At 37.4% G+C, this 14,627-nt stretch overlaps 1 protein-coding gene and 1 non-coding gene across 2 annotated transcripts in view; both read left to right on the top strand.

The window, feature by feature from the left end:
• The window catches only part of LOC131173788 (methylenetetrahydrofolate reductase (NADH) 2-like), a 52,115-nt gene that overhangs the window by 32,891 nt on the left and 4,597 nt on the right, over positions 1-14,627 (top strand). The window lies entirely within an intron of this gene.
• LOC131178182 (small nucleolar RNA R71) lies at positions 9,721-9,827 on the top strand. The gene has a single exon (XR_009147314.1). It is a non-coding gene; the product is annotated as a small nucleolar RNA R71 (small nucleolar RNA).

Here is a 14,627-nt window from a genome sequence, read left to right as displayed (position 1 = left end):
CCATTGTTTGTCTGAGTATTTGATTGTATGAGCACAGCAAAACAAAAACTAAATGTGATTATTAACCTAAGTATGAGAGATCGGAAAGCACTTTAAACATGAGATCGGTAGGGAAAAAATGCTGAACGGAACTTGATTGAAAATTTAACTCGAACACTTAAGATCGGAATCGAACCAAAACTTTAGCTCTTAGACTTTCGGAAAGGAGGTCAGCAGTAAAACTGGTAGGAAAAGATCTAGTGCCAGTTCATTTTATTCATCAACAGAGATCAGGAATATACTGGACGGGTCCGGAAATTCGACAACGGGTTTGAAAGGTCGGTAGAGATCGGCGAGGCTTTAATGAATGTGAGGACCTGGCATTGATTCAATTCTTTGTGAGGAGAGATCGGAAATGTGACCGTTTATCAAAGAGGGATCGGAAACGTGATTAGCTGTTCAAAGAAGGATTTTTATTGATTCTAGGGATCGACCAAAATATGGTGTCGACACTTCCCTACCCCCAAAGATTCATCAAGCACAAGATAGACAAACAATTTGGCAAGCTCCTTGAAGTGCTAAAAAAGTTGTATATCAATGTGCCATTCACTGAGGCACTATCCCAAATGCCAAGTTATGCCAAATTTTTGAAGGAGATTCTTTCCAACAAGAGAAGGCTAGAAGATTATGACACCATCAACTTGGGAGAGCAATGCAGTGCTATAATTCAGAAGAAGTTACCTCCCAAACTCAAAGATCCGGGTGTGTTTTCCATTCCTTGTCATATTGGTGATAATTGTGTGGCAAATGCCTTATGTGACCTTGGAGCTAGTGTCAGCCTAATGCCTCTTTCAATATATGAGAAGTTGAATATGGGAGAGTTGAAGCCCACAAACATGTATCTCTCATTGGCTGACCGTTCAATTAAGTATCCGGAAGGCATTCTTGAAAATGTGCCTATCAAGGTTGGGAAATTCTACATTCCGGTGGACTTTGTCATTTTAGATATGGAAGAAGACACAAAAGTTCCTATCTTATTGGGAAGACCCTTCTTGGCAACAGATGGTGCATTAATTGATGTAAAGGGTGAGCAATTGACACTTAGAGTGGGAGATGATCAAATGAAATTCAACATCAATCCAGCCATGAAAAGGAAACATGAAGAAATTGAGTCTTGTTTGTGGGTAGACATTATTGATGAGATTGTTCAAGAGCATTTCAGAAAAAGCTATCCACAAGACCCACTTAAAAATTGCTTAGTCCATGGTGGGAGCATTGATGATGATAATCACAACATGGCTATTTTTGCACAACACTTGGAGAGCTCTCCACCACATCCCGAAGCCACAAAATTTCAGCTTGAAGAAGTGCAAAATTTGGAGATCAAACCACCATCATTAAAGGTAGAGGATGCCCCAAAGGTAGATCTTAAACCTCTTCCTTCCAACCTCAGGTATGCTTTTCTTGGACCGAATGAAACATATCCTGTTATAATTAATGCATGTTTGACTGATATTGAGATTGACAAATTGTTAAGAGTTTTGAGGAAATATAGGAGAGTTTTGGGTTATTCAATTGATGATATAAAGGGAATTAGTCCAACAGTCTGTATGCATAGGATTTTCCTTGAGCCAAATAGTAAACCTTCCATTGAACACTAAAGAAGATTGAATCCTACAATGAAGGATGTTGTGTAAAAGGAAATCCTAAAATTACTAGCTGCTGGAATTATTTACCCTATTTCTGACAGTGAGTGGGTTAGTCCTGTGCATGTTGTACCGAAAAAAGGTGGGGTGACAGTTGTTAAAAATGAGAATAATGAATTAATACCCACTAGAATCATATAAGGTTGGAGAATGTGCATAGACTATAGGAAGTTAAACAATGCCACAAGAAAAGACCATTTTCCCCTTCCTTTTATGGATCAAATGTTAGAGAGATTAGCCAAGCATTCATTCTTTTGTTACTTAGATGGATATTCTGGTTTCTTTCAAATTCCAATACATCCTGATGACCAAGAAAAAACTACCTTTACCTGTCCCTATGGCACCTTTGCCTATCGAAGGATGCAATTTGGATTGTGTAATGCGCCTGGCACATTTCAAAGGTGCATGATGGCCATTTTTTCTAATTTTATTGAATAAATTATGGAAGTCTTCATGGATGACTTTTCAGTATATGGAACTAATTTTGATTCATGCTTGACTAATTTGTCTAAAATCTTGCAGAGGTGTGCTGATAATGATCTGGTGTTGAATTGGGAGAAATGCCACTTTATGGTCCAAGAGGGGATCATTTTAGGGCATTTAATCTCAAATAGGGGAATTGAAGTGGATAGAGCTAAAATAGAAATTATTGAAAAAATGCCCCCTCCAACCACTGTCAAAGGAGTGCGGAGTTTTCTTGGACATGCCGGGTTTTACCGGCGATTTATTCAGGATTTTTCTAAACTTGCTAAACCCTTAACAAATCTTTTGAATCATGATGTTAAATTTGATTTTAATCAAGATTGTATGGTTGCTTTTTGCAGGTTAAAGACGGCATTAACATGACTCCTATCATGCAACCCCCGGATTGGACTTTGCCATTCGAAATTATGTGTGATGCAAGCGAGTTTGCTGTTGGAGCTGTCCTTGGCCAGCGAAAAGATAGAAAACCTTATGCCATTTACTATGCAAGCCGAACCCTTGATGAAGCTCAAGTTAATTATGCCACAACTGAAAAGGAGTTCCTTGCGGTAGTATTTGCACTCAATAAATTCCGTTCTTATTTGGTCAACTCAAAGGTAATTGTTTTCACTGATCATGCAGCAATAAAGTATTTAATGAGCAAAAAAGAAGCTAAATCTAGGTTGATTAGATGGATATTGTTACTTCAAGAATTTGATTTGGAAATAAGAGATAAAAAGGGTGTTGAGAATGTGGTGGCTGATCACCTTTCTAGGATGAAAACTGAAAATAAAGATGATGAAATTGTGCCAATTGATGAGTTTTTCATGAATGAGCAATTGTATGTGTTGAATTCTGCACTTCCATGGTTTGCTAATATTGTGAATTTCTTATCTTGTGGTGTCTTGCCACCTGATTTATCTTGGCAGCAAAAGAAAAGATTCTTGCATGATGTTAAATTTTATTCTTGAGAAGAACCTCTTTTGTTTAGAAGATGTAATGATGGAATAATTAGGAGATGTATACCAGAGGAAGAAATAAATGATGTTATTTACCATTGTCATTCCTCTGAATATGGTGGTCATTTTAGTGTCTCAAAAACTGTTGAAAAGGTCTTGACATCAGGTTTCTATTGGCCTAAAATGTTTAAACATGTGAGAGACTTTGTAAGCAAGTGTGATAGGTGCCAAAGGGTAGGCAACATTTCCAAGAGAGATGAGATGCCCCAACAATCCATATTAGAAGTTGAATTGTTTGATGTGTGGGGAATTGATTTCATGGGGCCATTTCCATCTTCTTATGGGAATAAATATATCTTGGTAGGGGTGGACTATGTATCTAAATGGGTAGAAGCTATTGCTACACCTACCAATGATGCAAAAGTTGTGGTGAAATTTCTGAAAAAATTTGTTTTGACCAGGTTTGGTGCCCCACGTGCCATAATCAGTGATGGTGGTAGCCATTTTTGCAACCACCAATTTGAAAAATTGATGAGAAAATATGGGGTAAAGCATAGGATTGCCACACCATATCACCCTCAAACCAATGGCCAAGTAGAAATCACAAATAGAGAAATCAAGCAAATCTTGGAGAAATCACAATAAGTCCGTAAAAGATTGGTCCCTTAAATTAGATGACACTCTTTGGGCATATAGAATAGCATTTAAAACCCCCATAGGAACTACACCTTATAGGTTAGTTTTTGGGAAATCATGCCATTTGCCCGTAGAGTTAGAACACAAAGCTTATTGGGCCATTAGAGCAATCAATTTTGATTTACAAGCTGCTGGACACAAAAGACTTTTGCAACTTGATGAGTTAGAAGAATTGAGACTTGATGCTTATGAAAATGCTAGGATCTATAAAGAAAGAGCAAAAAATGGCATGATAAGCATATCAAGAAAAAGGACTTTAAAGAAGGAGATTTGGTTCTCTTATTCAATTCAAGGTTAAAATTTTTTCCAGGAAAATTAAAATCAAGATGGTCCGGCCCATTTAAAATTGTGAGAGTTTTCCCTCATGGTACTGTGGAAATCTTTGGTGAAAAATCGGGCAATTTTAAGGTAAATGGGCAAAGGTTGAGGCACTATTCAGTTGGTGAGCCAATTGAGAAGATAGCAACTTGCTATCTCTCTCATTCTCCATAACATTTTGAGTGAGTATGGTCAAGCTAAAGACCTAAACTTAGCATTTTTGTGCATAACTCCCAATTTTTCATTGATTCTTTATTTCTTTCATATATTTGTTTTAAGCTTTTCTATACTCCTTATTCAGAGTTTAACATTGTTCTAATTTCCTTGTGCAGATGGGATACAATGCATTGCAAGTAAATGAGCATAAAAAAAATTTTCTTGTTTTAGTCTAGCTTTAAATTTTAGCTTTAAATTTTAGTTTTAAATTTGTTCACTTATAATTTTTATCTCTCTTTTGTTGAGTATTTGCTGGTACATATTGCTGGATTCATTGCCCTTTTTGGTTAATTTTAAGAGAAAATTTTTCCAAATTTTGACATCTTGGTTTACAAGGAAAACTTTTTGAATGTGGATGTGTGAATTGGTGCTTCTTTCCACCTGATGGTCTGTTCAAAATACCTAGTAGCCAATGGGACTATAATGCGTGTGAATTTTGGAAGCGAATTGCACCTTCAGCAGGTACCTTCAAACCAGGACACAGTAAGGCCTCCAAGATTGAGAATCATGCCTTGAGATTGCTTCAGCGACTAATTGCAAATACAATTTTAGGCAGAGGATCTAGTGTTGGCACAATGTCACAGTATGATCTCTTCTTTTTGTGGTGTGCAAAAACTGGCAAAAAAGCTTCCCTTGGTTATTATTTCTGCCGACATGTGATCCGCCAGACCACTAGGGGTACTGGTAACATTGTCTTTGGAGGTTTGGTCACACCCATTGCACATTATTTTGGCTTCAATCCTCAAATGCACAAGTGTCCTGCTCTTCCGACTGGTTTGTTATTTTTGGATGGACCTCATTTGGCAAACAAAAAATTTTGTATCAAAAATGAGGCTACCAAGCTGTATGAGATTCCTGCACTAACAGACCCACCACCTGGTTCTCCCACTGCAATTAGTTCCTCCTCAGCATCTGAGCGACCATTTGAGCAGCCTTTTACACAACCTGCAAGCCGAGCTCCACCAGCTGCTCAACCCGCTTCATCAACAGCTTCTGGACCATCCATAGCAACTCTTTTGACATTCATGGAGAATCTTAGTGATGAAATCTATTCCTTTCGGCAAATGACGGATGTCTCTTTTCAGACACTACGAGATTTAGCTGACATATATTTGGATAGAAGTGCTGAAATGCAAGATGAGTTGAAAGTCATGCGAGCTAAGCTGGAGAAGATCGAAACAAACCAGGCACTGATTTTGAGCATCATCTCTCCACAGCAGCCACCACAAGCACCACCACCCCCACAAGATGGCAAGGGCAAAGGACTTCTCATACCTGACTGACCAGCTTTTATTCTCCATTTACATTTCATGTCTTTAATTTCGTTGCTTAATTAATTAGTATTTTGAACTTGTTTAGTTAATATTTTGCTTGTGTTGTTTTTATTTTACTTGAACTATTTACTTATTCAGTTTTATGGCCCCATGAAATCAATTCCCCACACATCAAACAATTCAACTTCTAATATGGATTGTTGGGGCATCTCATCTCTCTTGGAAATGTTGCCTACCATTTGGCACCTATCACACTTGCTTACAAAGTCTCTCACATGTTTAAACATTTTAGGCCAATAGAAACCTGATGTCAAGACCTTTTCAACAGTTTTTGAGACACTAAAATGACCACCATATTCAGAGGAATGACAATGGTAAATAACATCATTTATTTCTTCCTCTGGTATACATCTCCTAATTATTCCATCATTACATCTTCTAAACAAAAGAGGTTCTTCTCAAGAATAAAATTTAACATCATGCAAGAATCTTTTCTTTTGCTGCCAAGATAAATCAGGTGGCAAGACACCACAAGATAAGAAATTCACAATATCAGCAAACCATGGAAGTGCAGAATTCAACACATACAATTGCTCATTCATGAAAACTCATCAATTGGCACAATTTCATCATCTTTATTTTCAGTTTTCATCCTAGAAAGGTGATCAGCCACCACATTCTCAACACCCTTTTTATCTCTTATTTCCAAATCAAATTCTTGAAGTAACAATATCCATCTAATCAACCTAGATTTAGCTTCTTTTTTGCTCATTAAATACTTTATTGTTGCATGATCAGTGAAAACAATTACCTTTGAGTTGACCAAAAAAGAACGGAATTTATTGAGTGCAAATACTACCGCAAGGAACTCCTTTTCAGCTGTGGCATAATTAACTTGAGCTTCATCAAGGGTTCAGCTTGCATAGTAAATGGCATAAGGTTTTCTATCTTTTCGCTGGCCAAGGACAGCTCCAACAACAAACTCGCTTGCATCACACATAATTTCGAATGGCAAAGTCCAATCCGGGGGTTGCATGATAGGAGCTGTTGTTAATGCCGTCTTTAACCTGCAAAAAGCAACCATACAATCTTGATTAAAATCAAATTTAACATCATGATTCAAAAGATTTGTTAAGGGTTTAGCAAGTTTAGAAAAATCCTGAATAAATCGCCGGTAAAACCCGGCATGTCCAAGAAAACTCCGCACTCCTTTGACAGTGGTTGGAGGGGGCATTTTTTCAATAATTTCTATTTTAGCTCCATCCACTTCAATTCCCCTATTTGAGATTAAATGCCCTAAAACGATCCCCTCTTGGACCATAAAGTGGCATTTCTCCCAATTCAACACCAGATCATTATCAGCACACCTCTGCAAGATTTTAGACAAATTAGTCAAGCATGAATCAAAATTAGTTCCATATACTGAAAAGTCATCCATGAAGACTTCCATAATTTCTTCAATAAAATCAGAAAAAATGGCCATCATGCACCTTTGAAATGTGCCAGGCGCGTTACACAATCCGAATGGCATCCTTCGATAGGCAAAGGTGCCATAGGGACAGGTAAAGGTAGTTTTTTCTTGGTCATCAGGATGTATTGGAATTTGAAAGAAACCAGAATATCCATCTAAGTAACAAAAGAATGAATGCTTGGCTAATCTCTCTAACATTTGATCCATAAAAGGAAGGGGAAAATGGTCTTTTCTTGTGGCATTGTTCAACTTCCTATAGTCTATGCACATTCTCCAACCTGTAACAGTTCTAGTGGGTATTAATTCATTATTCTCATTTTTAACAACTGTCACCCCACCTTTTTTCAGTACAACATGCACAGGACTAACCCACTCACTGTCAGAAATAGGGTAAATAATTCCAGCAGCTAGTAATTTTAGGATTTCCTTTTTCACAACATCCTTCATTGTAGGATTCAATCTTCTTTGGTGTTCAATGGAAGGTTTACTATTTGGCTCAAGGAAAATCCTATGCATACAGACTGTTGGACTAATTCCCTTTATATCATCAATTGCATAACCCAAAACTCTCCTATATTTCCTCAAAACTCTTAACAATTTGTCAATCTCAATATCAGTCAAACATGCATTAATTATAACAGGATATGTTTCATTCGGTCCAAGAAAAGCATACCTGAGGTTGGAAGGAAGAGGTTTAAGATCTACCTTTGGGGCATCCTCTACCTTTTAATGATGGTGGTTTGATCTCCAAATTTTGCACTTCTTCAAGCTGAAATTTTGTGGCTTCGGGATGTGGTGGAGAGCTCTCCAAGTGTTGTGCAAAAATAGCCACGTTGTGATTATCATCATCAATGCTCCCACCATGGACTAAGCAATTTTCAAGTGGGTCTTGTGGATAGCTTTTTCTGAAATGCTCTTTAACAATCTCATCAATAATGTCTACCCGCAAACAAGACTCAACTTCTTCATGTTTCCTTTTCATGGCTGGATTGATGTTGAATATCATTTGATCATCTCCCACTCTAAGTGTCAATTGCTCACCCTTTACATCAATTAATGCACCAGCTGTTGCCAAGAAGGGTCTTCCCAATAAGATAGGAACTTTTGTGTCTTCTTCCATATCTAAAATGACAAAGTCCACCGGAATGTAGAATTTCCCAACCTTGATAGGCACATTTTCAAGAATGCCTTCCGGATACTTAATTGAATGGTCAGCCAATGAGAGATACATGTTTGTGGGCTTCAACTCTCCCATATTCAACTTCTCATATATTGAAAGAGGCATTAGGCTGACACTAGCTCCAAGGTCACATAAGGCATTTGCCACACAATTATCACCAATATGACAAGGAATGGAAAACACACCCGGATCTTTGAGTTTGGGAGGTAACTTCTTCTGAATTATAGCACTGCATTGCTCTCCCAAGTTGATGGTGTCATAATCTTCTAGCCTTCTCTTGTTGGAAAGAATCTCCTTAAAAAATTTGGCATAACTTGGCATTTGGGATAGTGCCTCAGTGAATGGCACATTGATATACAACTTTTTTAGCACTTCAAGGAACTTGCCAAATTGTTTGTCTATCTTGTGCTTGATGAATCTTTGGGGGTAGGGAAGGGTGGGCTTGTAGGGTTCAGGTGGGATGTATGGTTTCTCTCCCTCATCTTGCTCACTTTTGCTTTCTTCTTCTTTTTCATTTTTCTTGCTCTCAACTGAATTTTCTTCTTTTGTGCTCGCTTTTTCTTCTCTCTTGTTTTCACTCTCTTGACCAACTTTTTTACCACTTCTCAAGGTCACAACCTTACATTGTTCATGAGGGTTTTGTGGTTGGCTAGGTAGTTTCCCATAGGAAATGCTTCCCGATGAGCTTGCTTGTTGCTCCAATTGAGTCTCCAACATGCGGTTGTGGACTTGTAATTGATCCATGGTTTGTCTCATGTGTTGCATTTCTTCCTCCAATTTGCTATTCATCTTGCTTTGTTCAGCAAAAAATTTCTCCATCATGCTTTCCAAGGTTGGCTTTGGTTCATGAGGTGGAAGGGATTGTTGTGCTCTTGCTTGATATCCAGGTGGTGGTTGCCTTATGGGCTGAAATTGAGGCTGAAATTGAGGCTTGTTCTGCTGCATAAACTGCTGGTTATGAGCACAATTTGAGCTTTGGCCTTGTTGAGCAAAAGTTGCTTGTGGTCTCCATGTTGAGTTGTTCACATTAGAGTAAGCATTTTCCATAGGTTTCTGTTAATAACCTCCTGCATAAGCAGCTTGTTCTTGCAAATAATCATCACCATAAGAAGAGTAATCAACTCCACAACTTTGGGTTCCATCTGTGAAGGCAACTTGTTGCATAGTTGTAGGAGTTGAGGTTGTTGCCTTTGTGCAAAAATCACTAAGAAGTTGAGTCAACTGGTCAAATCTTGCATTCATGTAGTTAACTGAGTCAAGTTCATAAATCCCAGCCTTCTTTGGCTCAAGTGCTCTAGGATTTCCCCATAAATGGGTATTATGAGCAATCTTCTCTAATAGATCATAGCATTCTTCACTTGTCATTCTCACGAAATCTCCTCCTGCTTGTGAATCAATTGTGTTTCTTATGGCTGGAGTAACTCTGGTGTAGAAATTCTGAACAATCATCCATTTGGGTATTTCATGATGAGGACATTGCCTTTCAAGCTCCTTAAATCTCATCCAAGATTCATACAAAGTTTCATCATCTCTTGGCTTAAAAGCTACCATCAAATTCCTCAAATGAGTGGTCTTCCCAGGTGGGAAAAATTGAGATAGAAAAGCTTGAGATAGCTGCTCCCAAGTAGCTATAATAGCTTGTGGAAGCGAGTCATACCACTCCAATGCTGAATCCCGAAGAGAGAATGGAAATAAGGTGAGCCAAATCACTTCATCAGAAACTCCAGGCTGCCTTTGTGTACCACATATCATCAAAAATTTCTTCAAATGAGAATGAGGATTTTCAAGTGGACTACCTCCAAATTGTGAATTCTAAACCATTTGAATAAGACCAGTCTTTAACTCAAATTGATTAGCTCCAATAATAGGTCTGTTATCTCTCACATCAGCACATCTAGGAAAAGCATAATCTAACATGGATCTTCTTTGAGGATCATTTTGATTAACCACTTCATTTTGCCGATTTTGCTCATTTCCTCCATTGTTTCCACCAATAGCTCTATTTTGATTCTCCATATTTTCAATTGTCTCCTCTTGCTCAAATATTTGTTGTTCTTCTTTTTCTGCTTCCTTTCTTCTCTTGTATTCCTTTTTGTTGGCTCGACAGAATTTTTCAATTTCAGGATTGAACAACAATTCAGTATCACTTGTGCTTTTCGATCGTCTCATAAACAAGAAAAGTACCTGAAAAACACAAGGAGTAGTAGAGAAAATAAAAGAAAATAAAAATTCTAATTAGCTTAAAACAATTAAAATCCAACTTAAAAACAAACAATTCCCCTGCAATGGCGCCAAAAACTTGATACGGTGTTTGTCCGCAAGTGCACAGGTCACAGTAGTATAGTTTTAAAAAAATGATATCGATCCCACAGGGAATTGTGCTTAAATTGGAAATAAAAGTATAAGCTAATTAGAGTGATAAAATTTAAAGATGTAAAATGAAATTTGGAATTAAAATTGGTATTTGAGGAATTAAAACTAAATCAAACAATTAACTAAAATTAATTAAACTAGATTACCAAAAATTAATTTGAAATTTCTATTTATGAAATTTTGAGAGGAATTAAATCTAAATTCAATAAAAAATAAAGTGATTCTAGAGATTGGATTTTCCATATTATTTGCATGTGGTTTATCCCTAATTTAGCCAAACACATGAGAATTGCAATTTTGAGGGAAATCAATTCTTAAATTTTTGAAACCTTTTTCAAGCATTTCAAAGTTGGTTTTCATTAAATCAAACCCTGTTTTCACGGTATTTCAAACCTAACAAAAACCCAATTAATGCTCTAATTGATTTTTGGAAAGTTCCCCTTAATCCTCTTAGCTTATTTCTAACACCAAGAAAATAAAGTTTATTGCAAGATTATCTATCCCTAATATTCACTTTTCAGTCCATCTATTAAGGATTAAAGCTTAACTTAATGAGGGCCCATTCATCAAGCAAGGCAACAAGCTCACAAGCAATAAATCAAAATATAACAAATCCCATTTAAATGGCTAAATTAGTTCAAAACCACAATACAAATCAATATTTACAAACCCATCTCTAGAATCTCAATCAACTACTCACTATTCATAGTTTTAAGACAAACCCAAATGTATAAATGAAGAAATAATGGAAATGTAAGCTAAAGGGTAAAAAAACCCAGAAAAATGCAGAAGGATCTGCTGCAGAAAAATGCAGAAACGTGATCCTTGCTGCTGCTGGAAAAATGCAGAACGTGCTCCCTCCTTCTCTCTTTCTAATCTTGCCAAAAATGCCTCCCTTGCTCTCTATGGAAAGAAAATGATAAAATGAGACTTTATATAGGTGAGGGGACTGCCCTAGAATGGGTAAAAGGGGGAAGGTTCCAGAGAAAGTGAGATAAAAAGCTGGAGTAACCGAAATGCCACGTCAACCATTTCCAGTGAAATTGACATAAGCCGAGTCAATTGTGTCGCGGGTTGTGTTTCGGGTTGTGTCGCTCTCGGCGTGAATATCTGATGATCGACACAACTTGCGACATAAGCTAATTCGGTTGTGCTGCAGGTTGTGTTGCTCTCGGCCATTTTTTTACTCAACTTCAAAAATTTTTACAATTCGACTATAATCTCCTCCAAATGGCCACTCTGATCAAAATACATCAAATTTCTCCAGATTTAACCTACAAAACAAATAAATTCCAAAAATTAAACTAAGAAATGTGAAAATTGTAAAATTGACTAAATATATACTAATATCTAAAATAATAGCTATGAATAAGGGTAAATTATGTGCAAAAATTATACCTAAATGATGATATAAAATGCATGCATCAAATTCCCCCATACTCAAACTCTTGCTTGTCCTCAAGCAAAATTTCATTGAAACTCATTTGGAAGGGAATAGAATTAGTCTTTGAAAACACAAAATTCACTAATCCAAACCACCAACTTACCTCTAGCCACCAACATTCCAAATTCCCACCAGCAAAAGCACAAAGAATGAAGCAAGCACTCTCAACAATTACAGAATAGCTAAGAATTAACCAATCAACCCAAGCAACAAATACCAACCAACTACAAGAGTCAATTGTGCCAAAACAAACTTAAATGAAATAGATAGCCAATGTGTCTCAAATAGATGGTGAGTAATGTATGGAAGATTATGTTGCCAAATCCATATGCAAGCATAAAAGATCTAACTCTACTAATGTAACAAGTATTTTTCAAAGAATCATTAGGTCTTTTTAAGGGTTGTAATGGGGTCCAATAAGGTAAAATTGCGGTTAACAAAGAAAGGGAATAAGGTAAACAAAATATGAGAATAATATTAATCATGAAACTCATAGTGCATCCATTTTTTTTTTTTAAATCAAGAGGAAAGAAATTCACAATGAATCTCAAGTGCTATCACAATGATTATATAAAGGGACTACTTTTTATACTTTTTTATTTTTATTTTTATTTTGTATGTGTCCCTATTTCATGTCACACCCAAAAAATTACCTTTGGGATATTTTGGTGACCTTTTCAACTTTTCACAATTACTCTAGCACTTTTCAAGATGTTTCAATCCTCCATGTGTTTTTTTTTTTATGCACTTAATTGCTAAAATATTATTCTCATAAATAGGTGGTAGTGTTTAGGTTTAATGGCTAGGTAAATGATTCGGGTTCCAAAGAAATTAGGGAATTAAGGTTCAAGAGGGTTTGCAAGGGTTAAAACGAAATTAAGGTAGGTTAAGGCTAAATGTGAGGTTTAAAATATCAAGAAATGCCTAAGTCATATTCTTATCAAATGCAAGTTAAAAATTTCGCTTTGAAAGATCTAAGATGCTTGTTCTAGGAATGGTGAGACGACAAGGACCATTTTCTTCCTTAAAGGCTTATTCAGACACTCAAAACTCAAAATAACTAATCAGAATCTGCATACCTAGATGAATGTATTAATTTTCAGCTATTAAGTAAGAGAAAGAATAATGCTTAAGACTTTGTACTCAGCTGGAACTTTCATTCCACTAACCATCTAAAGGCAAGTTGGTTTGCTTGAATAAGTGGCTTATGGAATTCAAAGACTGGTTTAAAAACTAAGTATGCATAACTAAGTATATGAAGCTATATGCAGTGTATATAAGTGAATATGCACAAGTATGAAGTAATGAGTGTGTCGCTATATGCAAATGAAAAAGGAAAAATAATTTTTGCAAAAAATTTACCCTCTCCCCCATACTCAGAATGAACATTGTCCTCAATGTTAAAAGAGTGCAAGGAATGGGATAATTTGGCGATATGTGCATAGAGAATTATTACCCTGTTGCATAAGCGATAGCACAACTTGTGTTGAAAATTACACAAGCTGAGATAAGAAGTGTTACCTCATTGAAGTGCAGCCAATTTAATTAGATAAAATTTGGACAGCTGCTGCACTCATTGCAAAAGAAACAGTGCGATGGAATCCATTAAATCAATTAAACTCAAAAAGTTGAAATAGGAAGTTAAGCTTAAAAATGTAACCATCATTCATCCTTCAAGAAACCGATCTGCAGTCGTTTACCCAAGAATATAACCTTCGGGCAGATTCGTATGAGCTTATCAGGTGTCATGGCGATCTCCGAGCCAATCATTTCTTTGAAGAAAACGATATGATCATGATATACGAAGAGCAATTGAAAGCTGGGCTGCGGTTCCCTCTTGATGACTTCTGCAAAGAAGTTCTGAAATTCCACCAAGTCTACATAGCCCAAGTACACTCAAACTCATGGCGGATCCTAGTAGCTTTTAGAGGCCTCTACCGAGCTAAGGGACTTCGTCCAACAGCGAAGGTGTTCGCCGAGCTGCATAGGCTAACTCGTCGAAAGGACGACGAGTATTGGTTCTTTCAGGCGAAGCCGCATTGCGGGCTCTTTACCGACCTGCCTTCCTCCCTGAAGAATTGGAAAAATCGCTTCTTTTTTCTGAGGAGCAAGGTTCCGAGCGGTTTTGAGGGTTTCCCGCGTAGCTGGCTACATCAGGGCCCATTACTTCCGAAGCACATCACCCTGAATAGGGAAGAGGGCATAATGGTGATGGAGTTGAAAGATCAAGCGGCCACTCAGAAGTTCTCCTGTTTAGATGCGGTGACGACGGAGCTGCATCATTACACAATGCAGCTGATTACTGGGGAAGAATGCGAGCTTCAGCTCTCTGACCTCGGCTTCGATACTTTCTATATCTCTGATCTCTGAGCCCTTAGCGAACTCACTGACTTTTTCTTTGTGCAGGCATGGCGAGCGACGAGGCTTCAAAGGAGAGCCGAAAGCGGAAGAGAGAGGTCTCCAAAAAGGTGCGGGAGATGAAGCAGGCCGAGGCCTCCCAGACGCCACAACACAATTCAGGGGAGACACAGGGAGGGTCATCCCGACCC

This window comes from Hevea brasiliensis, chromosome 2 (assembly GCF_030052815.1).
Source record: "Hevea brasiliensis isolate MT/VB/25A 57/8 chromosome 2, ASM3005281v1, whole genome shotgun sequence".
NCBI lineage: Eukaryota > Viridiplantae > Streptophyta > Magnoliopsida > Malpighiales > Euphorbiaceae > Hevea > Hevea brasiliensis.
Note: the sequence above shows the minus strand (reverse complement) of the source record. Positions and strands in the feature narration are given on the sequence as shown.